Genomic DNA, 9,145 nt, shown 5'->3' on the forward strand with positions numbered 1-9,145 from the left:
CCCACGCTCTGCATGCAAAGCACTGAAAAAACAAGAATCTCCCCCCAACTTAGTCACAGCCTGTTTAGCCTAAACTGCAGGGGCCTGGGGATTGGATGGCTCCTTATAACTACATTGGGGGTGGGGGTAAACAGCAGGGACGGGGAGGAGCCACTGAAGTTACAGGATGAGGCTGGCACAAGAACAAATGGGCCAGGAGCAGGCTGGAAATGAGTATTTCTAACCATTGGAGGAGTGAGGTGCTGGAGCAGCCTCCCCTTCGGAGCTGCAGCAAACAACCCAACTGGCTTCGAGCCGAGTTTACGAAGGGGATGATCTGATGGGACTGCCTGGGGTGGCTGAGATGGCCTCTGCCCCAGGAGGTCCCTGCCAGCCCTATAGTCTTCTGACTCAGAAGCTGGTAGACAGACGCGAACCCTCCATTTATTATTTAAAATCACTTCATTTTTAAGCCAATTTAATGAATTTTGGGGCCGGACTCGGAGTTCTTGAATGCTTGGGGTGATGCTCAACGCATTTCCATTATGTGGTGTTTAAAAACCTGTTACCTCCTGGACCTAGATTTGCCAGGGTACTCAGGGCCAGATGGACAGGTGGAGGTTTATGGACAGATGTTCAGCACCCCCTCTCCCCCCATTGGGATGTGTCTGGCCAGATGTTCAGCAAATCTCTCCCCCCCCCCCCCAATTGGGACATGTCTATCCAGACGTTCAGTACCCCCTTTCCCCCCACTGGGACGTGCCTGGCCAGATGTTCAGCAAATCTCCCCCGCACCCATTGGGACATGTCTATCCAGACGCTCAGCAGCCCCCGTCCCCGTTGGGCCGTGCATGGCCGGACGCTCAGCAGCCCCCGCCCCTGTTGGGACGTGCGTGGACGGACGCTCAGCAGCCCCCCGTTGGGACGTGCAAGGACGGACGTTCAGCAGCCCCCACTCCTGTTGGGACGTGCCTGGCCGGACGCTCAGCAGCCCCCCGTTGGGACGTGCGTGGCCAGACGTTTGGCAGCCCCCCGTTGGGACGTGCCTGGCTGGACGCTCAGCAGCCCCCAATTGGGACGTGCCTGGACGGACGTTTGGCAGCCCCCCGCTGGGACGTGCCTGGCCGGACGTTCAGAAGCCCCCACCCCCGTTGGGACGTGCCTGGCCGGACGTTCAGCAGCCCCCACCCCCGTTGGGATGTGCCTGGCCAGACGTTTGGCAGCCCCCCATTGGGACGTGCCTGGCTGGACGCTCAGCAGCCCCCAATTGGGACGTGCCTGGCCGGACGTTCAGCAGCCCCCCGTTGGGCTGTGCCTGGCCGAACGCTCAGGAGAGCTCAGTGCTGCGTGTGCTGACGCTTTGGGAAGCCGGGTCTCTCGTGCAGCGTGGGTTTAACACTGTTAGGCTTTGTCTAGATCTCGCAGCTTTTAGCGACATGGTTGTGCCGCTACAGCCGTGCTGCTAAAAGGCGCGCAGTGTAGCCGTGGTTTGTCGGCAGTAGAACAGTCTCCTGCCGACAAAAAACTTCCACCCCCACAAGCGGCAGCAGCTTTGTCGGCAGGAGCGACAAAGTGCTATTCACAGCGCTGCTTTTCGTCCGTAAAACTTTTGTCATTTGGGGGTGTGTGTGTGTGTGTGTTTAACACTCCTGAACGACAGACGTTTTGCAGATGAAGTTCCAGTGTAGAGAAAGCCTTAGAAAGGTGAGCTGGCGGCAGGCAGCGTTAGCAGGTAAAGCTGGTAAAGCCTGTGTGTACTTGCTGCTTTCCGGTTTCAACCCCATTGAATTAAGTGCAATCACATGCTTTTATACACCCCCCTCCCCAAAAAAACCCACCCCCCTTTTTCCTCCTCCAGCAGGGTCTAGGGCTCAGTTGAGGGGCTCGGGAGAGGCGTGGGCAGACAGACAGCAAACTCCTGTCACTCCCTGGCTCCAGGAAACAAGATTTCACAACTCTGAACTCGAAGGGAAACAGAACACCCCACCCCCTGCATGGGATTCCTGAGAACTGGGGCCTGGCTGCCTCTCTCACGCATCAGGGCCTTGCAGGCCTGGGAGGGGAGGGACCCAACCGGACTTGTCCCTATCCTGCTCTGCAGGGTCTCCAGCACTGCCCAGCCAGCAGCTGCTCCATTTAGCCCTTTCCAGGCTGTTCGGAAAATGCTCTGAATTTGCTATCCCAGGTTCCTGGCAGGAGAGAATGTTCCTCTTTGCAGCCCCCAAGCCCCGAGCCAGCAGCAGCGGCCATGAACCTGCGCAGACAAAGCCACGAGGTATTGATAAAATAGCCACTGTCTCTCAGATACTGCCTCCCAGCACAGCAGGGCCTGTCCTGACTCGCTGCACACAGGGACTGCAGACTATAAGAAATCATAGTAACACCCTCCGTCCTTTCTGTGTCCCTGTCACTCCCGCCAGGCCTGCTTCTCACAGCTAGTTACACTGTCCAGCTGCCCATGTCTGAAATTCAGATGCAAACCTGTCCCCGCATTTTCAGGCAGTGGGGCCTGGGCCTCGTGCAGCTAATCGTGGGCAAAAGGCTCATGAGCGACCAGGACAAATTCCAGCTCCAAGGGCAATTTCTGCAGCCGAAGAGCTGGCACACACGGCCCACGGGCACGGCGGGGCGCTCCTGTCCCAAGGCTCAGACACCAGCTGTCAGAGGTAAGAGCACACCTTCCAGGGGAGCGATATGCAGATCAGCACAGTGGGTATCCAGCATGTGATAACCCCCATCCCAGCATTCCCTGCGCCAGGCCAGCTGGCCAAGCCCCAATCCCAGCCTTCCCTGCGTCGGGTCATGTCACCGCACCCCAATCTCAGCCTTCCCTGCGCCGGGCCAGGTCACCGCACCCCCATCCCAGCATGCCCTGCGCCAGGTCCCACCCTGTGCACCAATCTCAGCATTCCCTGCGCCAGGCCCTGCCCTGTGCACCAATCCCAGCATTCCCTGCGCCGGGCCACGTCACCACACCCCAATCCCAGCATTCCCTGCGCCGGGCCAGGTCACCACACCCCAATCCCAGCATTCCCTGCGCCGGGCCACGTCACCACACCCCAATCCCAGCATTCCCTGTGCCAAGCCACATCACCACACCCCAATCCCAGCATGCCCTGTGCCAAGCCACGTCACCGCACCCCCATCCCAGCATTCCCTGCGCCGGGCCAGGTCACCACACCCCAATCCCAGCATTCCCTGCGCCGGGCCAGGTCACCACACCCCAATCCCAGCATGCCCTGCGCCGGGCCAGGTCACCGCACCCCAATCCCAGCATTCCCTGCGCCGGGCCAGGTCACTGCACCCCAATCCCAGCATTTCCTGCGCCGGGCCAGGTCACTGCACCCCAATCCCAGCATTCCCTGCGCCGGGCCAGGTCACCGCACCCCAATCCCAGCATGCCCTGCGCCGGGCCAGGCCACCACACCCCAATCCCAGCATTCCCTGCGCCGGGCCACGTCACCGCACCCCCATCCCAGCATTCCCTGCGCCGGGCCAGGTCACCGTTGTGACGGGTGGCCTGTGTAAGTGAAATGAGAGATCTGGTAGATAAGTGGGTGAGGGGGAAGGCATTACAAGCTTTGAAGAAATGTGTGAATTGATTACTCAGGAACAATTCCTGAATATGTGCAGTGATGATGTAAAACAGTATTTGTGGGACAAAAAGCTGGATGCAGTGGGGGAATTAGCTGGGTTTGCAGACTCTTTTGAGTAATCACAAGCTGCAATTAAACATAAACCACTGGCAGAGGGTTGGGGGAAGCAGAATCACCATTTTACCCCTGGGAAAAAGGAGGCTGGGCGTTCACCTCCCCATTCCCCTGTTACTCGTCCCAAGTCTCCTGTACAAGCAGAGGAGCCCAGAAGGTGCTATCATTGTAAATCCACTGAGCACCTGAGGGATAAATGTCCTTGGCTGAGTGGAAACAGGCACCAGGTAACACATGAAGCTGCTGTTTCTCAGAGCACAGGGGTATCCCAGGCTACTGCCTCTTTCCACGCAGGATTTGTAAAGGTTGCTTCTACACAGCCAAGCAGGGAGCATATGCATGCTATTAAGCTTAATGGCAAAGTGCTCCAAGGTTTAGGGACACAGGTCAGAGCCGTAACAAGGAATTTTTGCGCCCGAGGCAAGGGCTGGCTCCAGGCTCTTTGGCGGCAATTCGGCGGTGGGTCCCTCAGTTCCTCTCGGAGAGAAGGGCCTGCCGCCGAATTGCCGCCGAAGAATGAATGAAGCGGAAGCGCTGCCGATCGCGGCTTTTTTTTTTTTCCCCCTCCGCCCCGCTTGGGCGGTAGAACTGCGCCCCTCCGCTTTGCGCGCCCGAGGCAAGAGCCTCACTTGCCTCGCCCTTGTTACGGCACCGACACAGGTGCAGAAGTTTCTGTGGTCAGGAGAGACCTGATCCAGGAGAAGGATCTGTTACCAGGAAAAATGGCAGAATTAGAACTGATGGGAGTTTGCAAAGTCCTTAAACCTTTAGCTAAGGTACACATGGAAACTGGTGATTTGCAGGCTGAACTGACTGTTGCAGCGGTGGCCCACAGTTTTGCACCGTTTCTACTGGGGAATGATTTTTTGATGTGGCAGAATCTGTCCCAGGGCTTGTTAGCACCAAGAAGGAATCTTGTGCTGAAAGCCCCAGAGGGGAGAGTAAAGCCCCTAGGGGGGGAGGGATAACTCAGTGGTTTGAGCATTGGCCTGCTAAACCCAGGGTTGTGAGTTCAATCCTTGAGGGGGCCATTTAGGGACCTGGGGCAAAAATCTGTCTGGGGATTGGCCCTGCTTTGAGCAGGGGGTTGGACTAGATACCTCCTGAGGTCCCTTCCAACCCTGGTATTCTATGATTCTAAGTCACAAGTGCTGCTGGGGAAATAGGAGAGTGTCTCTTTAATTCCTTGGAAGCAGCAGGGATGGTCGTAACTAGTTCCTGTAGCCCCGGGGCTCAAGGCAAGTCCCTGCGGGAGGGGCTGGATAAAGCCAGCTCCTGTCCTGTGATCATCTCCCCGGGGGAGGGGGATGTTCCATCTTGTAACAGGGCGGCCGTCCCAGCTGCTGACTGCCAGGAAGTTGCAGGTCAGGGGACAGGTCCTGCCCTGGGGTGCACAGAAACATGTATCCCAGAGATGGAAGTTGGGGTCCTGGTGACCTCTGCAGTGGGAACGGACCCCAAGGACTCTGTAGCTGGAAGCAAGCCCAACCTGAGTTAAAGCGGGGGGTGGATTTTGCTGGCCAGTGAAGGGTCGGTCTGTCATAGCTGGTAGCTGTGAGCCCACAGCTGGATCAGGGTCACCTTCCCTTTTGGGGGACACAGGAGTGTCTGCCCCACAGGGGAGCCCAGAGAGGAAGTCCAGACGGAAGGTGAGGGGGGACAGGAGGGTCTGCCCACCTTTTGTAGGGAGGCTTTTCCCCAGGAGGTGGGTGAAGGATCTGCATCTGAAATGCCAGACCCCTCACCTGTGGATCAGGTTTTAAGGGAAGACTGGTGGTCAGATCTCCTGGAGGGGAGAGTCCTCCCAGCTGACCTTTTGGGAACAGAGAGTGGGGTGTCCGAGGGGATCTGACCAATCCAGAGCACCCCATTGAAAGATGTTGTTCCTGCCACGCTTGTCAGAGATCACACTGTCTCTTCAAGGCAGAGGGAGGAAAACTTTGCATTTGAGAAGCTTCACAAGCGGGTGGGGCCCAACACAAAGAGATTCCCGAGAGAGGGGCCGAGGGCAGGCATGGCTGCAGTGCACCCATTCCTTGCCAAAGCCTCAAACACATGCCTGAATTGAGAGTCTTCTCCAAGGAGGCCGGAGAATCTGTGTCGAAGCACCTACCATGGCACACAAAGGGGCTGGGAAATGCAGTGGACACTGAGCAAGCCAGGCTGTGTGAACGGAGTCTGTCCATCATAAGTTACCTGTTAATCGTGTGCCTTTTGCTACTTCATCTGTGGGTCAAGACAAAGGAGTTAATACTAATGGTAAACCCTTTAAAGATGTGTGATGTACCTGATTTGTGGAAAAAACGTTTGTACATGCTAGGGATGGTAACAAGACAGTCCCACAAGAGTGTTGCTTTTCAGCTTATACCTGTAACCAGGCTTAGAGCTTGGCACAGCAGCAAAAGCGTAACAGGCCTACACTGCTCTGTGGAAGGGGAAACTGAGGCACACCGCCTCATGGCATTGGTGGCTAAATGCCAAGACACCTACACTTTAACAGATATTGCTATCTGCATTCTGTTAGCAATACTGCACCCCAACATGTTTTCAGCCACCCAGGGACCAGGAACCCCGCATCTTTCTAGGACACCTCTGAATGACATCATAGGGTTTAGAGGTACTGGGAGGGTGTGTAACCAGAAACAAACAGGGATTTTATATGTACTGCCTCCGCCATGGACAGTGTCCAAGACTCTGGCAGTAAGTTCAGGAGGAGGGTGTGACGTTGCACTCCATATGTTTTATGGAAATATGCTAATGAGTGTAAATATAATGTAACTGGAATATGCTTCATGCAAAAGGTATCTTGTAAGGTATCATTACAAAGCTTATAATCTACTGAGTGTGTTCATCCTATTTGTATGTATGTATCATGCTTGTATCTAAAGCTAGAAATATGTATAAAGCTAGAAGTATTACTCTAAAGTCCTATTGTAACTATGCAAAGTGTAGGCCATTAATAATGGTTTGGAATCTTGATGGCTCCCATTAACCAGGACAACTGGCTGTAAATGGCTGTGTTTACTCCCAAACCTTCCTGGGTATGTGCAGGCCAACTCTGAAAGAAGGGAGAATGAGGCCTTACAGTGACATGTGATCATGTCACCTGGTACTGGAATCCATCTTAAACCTGGTGCTTTTCCAGCTAGAAGGAGGGATGGGGACCCAGAGAGACAAAGGTTTCCCACCTTATGCCAAAGTCATATAAGGGGGTGGAACAGAACAAAGGAGGTTCCAGTCATGAGAAATCCCCTAGTTACCACCTGAGCTGGAGCTAACAAGACCTGCACCAGGGGAAAGGATTGGGCCCAGCCTCCTCCCCAGGGCGCTTTCCATTGCCCTGGCCAGGCAGGAGGATGGACCTCGAGCCCGGAAGTGACTGGGCCTGTGGGACGCAGCAGCCACACCCTGGCTGGCCAGGAGCTGCAGAGAGGGCTCCTGGGACAGTGCACAGGGCCATGCCTGGGATGGGCAGCTCTGCCTGTAGGGCTCCATATTTCAGGCCGGGAGGAGGGGTGCAGTTGGGGGAGCTGGTGGGGTACTCGCTGGAGGTGGGGGCAGTGTCGCTCTCTCCCACGGTGCCAGGGCGGCTGGCACAAGCCCAGGATGCAGAGACAGTGACCCCTTTCGGCAGAGACCCTCCCCAGGGCTGGGAGCTGGGACTTGCAGGAGAATGGACCAATCAGCTGCGGATGCAGGGAGGGACCAATCGGGAAGCGGGCCCATTGGGGCGCTTTCTGAACTGCAGCTTGTCTGCTCTGCCTGTTGTTTGAAAAGTGCCCGGACAGAGGTGGAGACGCAGACACGAGGCTGGGTCCGGGAAAGCCCAGGGAGCAGCGGCGGCTGGGCAGGGAGCAGTCCCGAGGGCCCCAATGAGAGACACGAACTGAGCCTGGCCTGGAAACCGCCAGCTCCTGCTAGCCTGAATAGACACAGCCCTGACTCTCAGTCGGACCAGCCCCAAACAGGTCCCACCGCTGCTCACCGCGAACTGTAACTGTCTAAGCTTCTGCAGCCTTTCCCTTCCCCTGAGCCGTGGCTTTGAGTGGTTACTGGCACCCACCAGGGCTGGGACCTACAAGCCCGAGCTGCTGAAGTGCCTGCAGTGTCCGGTTGCACCTGGCATGCTGCTGGCTCCTTGGGGGTTTGGTGTGCTCCAGCCCTGAGCAGCTGCAATAATTTCACGTGTGGGCTCACTCAGGAGGAAAGCCCGGTAACCTCTTGCAGTTTAGAGGCTCTCAGCACACCGGCTGTAAGGGCATCTTCCGGGTTATGTCCATCCCCAGGGCCGGGAGGAGCACAGAGTTCACAGCAATCTGGAGGGATGGTTTCAAAGCTCTCAGATTGCACGAGTTCAGGAATTACGGCTTCCTGCAGATGGCACTGCACTGCCACAGACGACAGGTGTGGTTTAGCCTCCTGGGCGCTAGGACCCCCAGGTACCAGTCCCGATTTTTACACGGATGCTATGGGCAAGTCACCTCCCCTCTGTGCCTCGGCGTCCTTATCCCCAGGATGGGGACTGGGACAGGGACTGACCTGCCTGGTGGGGAGGGAGGGCCCAGGGACTAATCAGATAGTTAACCCGTAAAGTGCCTTCTATACTCCTAGTGCTGCACCCTGCTGCTGTCACTGTAACAGGGCAACTCTGGGCCTGTTCCCTGCTCCCCAAATCTCTCTGGGTTCGTCCACAGACAATGCACAGCATTGGCTTCTGAGGGTCTCAGGGTCTGTAACAGGGAGACACAGTTTTCCTACAGGAACAAAGCTGCCTCCCCTTCCGCTAAGATCTCTGCTCTCCCCTGGCTCTGGGCTTGACCTGGATCCGCGCACTGAAGCTCTGCCCTTTATCCAGTGGCAGCTGTAGAAGTCCTGGGGTTGAATCCATTTTCCATCATACAGCTGCAGAGGCCGTTTTGGATGGGTTAATTAAGACAAAGATCCATTCTACTCATGTCATCCTCTGCAGGTTTTGAAAGATTCCCTTTATTGAGTCAGGAGAGCTAGTCAGCGCCTGGGCACCCCCTGTAACAAACCCCAGTGCAGGAAACATTCCTTCCAGGCAAGTGCGGCATGGGCAGCACATGGAGCTTGCCCCATGGAGGCTCCAGCAGGCATAGAACATTGGCAAAGCGAGCTCAGGAGTTGGAAGGAGAAGAGGAGCTGAAATGCCCTGTCAGAGGGGAAAGGCCCCTTTACTTCTGGCTGCGCCACTGAAAAGTGCATGTTGCAAACCCAAGTTTGAATAAACAAACCCTTATGAAAATACGCCTCGTGATTCCTCAGCTCCTGGCTAGATTCCACAGACCTCAGCTCAAGGGCAGCTGTCAGGCAGGAAGGGGGACTTTGAAAACAACATACTACTGTGTTTGTGAGTAAGTCTAGTGCTTGTAACGGGAGGCACACAATATCCCCAGCTACAGACTCACAGAGTATTAGATCGCTCAGGGAGGATT

Source organism: Emys orbicularis, chromosome 2 (assembly GCF_028017835.1).
Source record: "Emys orbicularis isolate rEmyOrb1 chromosome 2, rEmyOrb1.hap1, whole genome shotgun sequence".
NCBI classification, from domain to species: Eukaryota; Metazoa; Chordata; order Testudines; family Emydidae; genus Emys; species Emys orbicularis.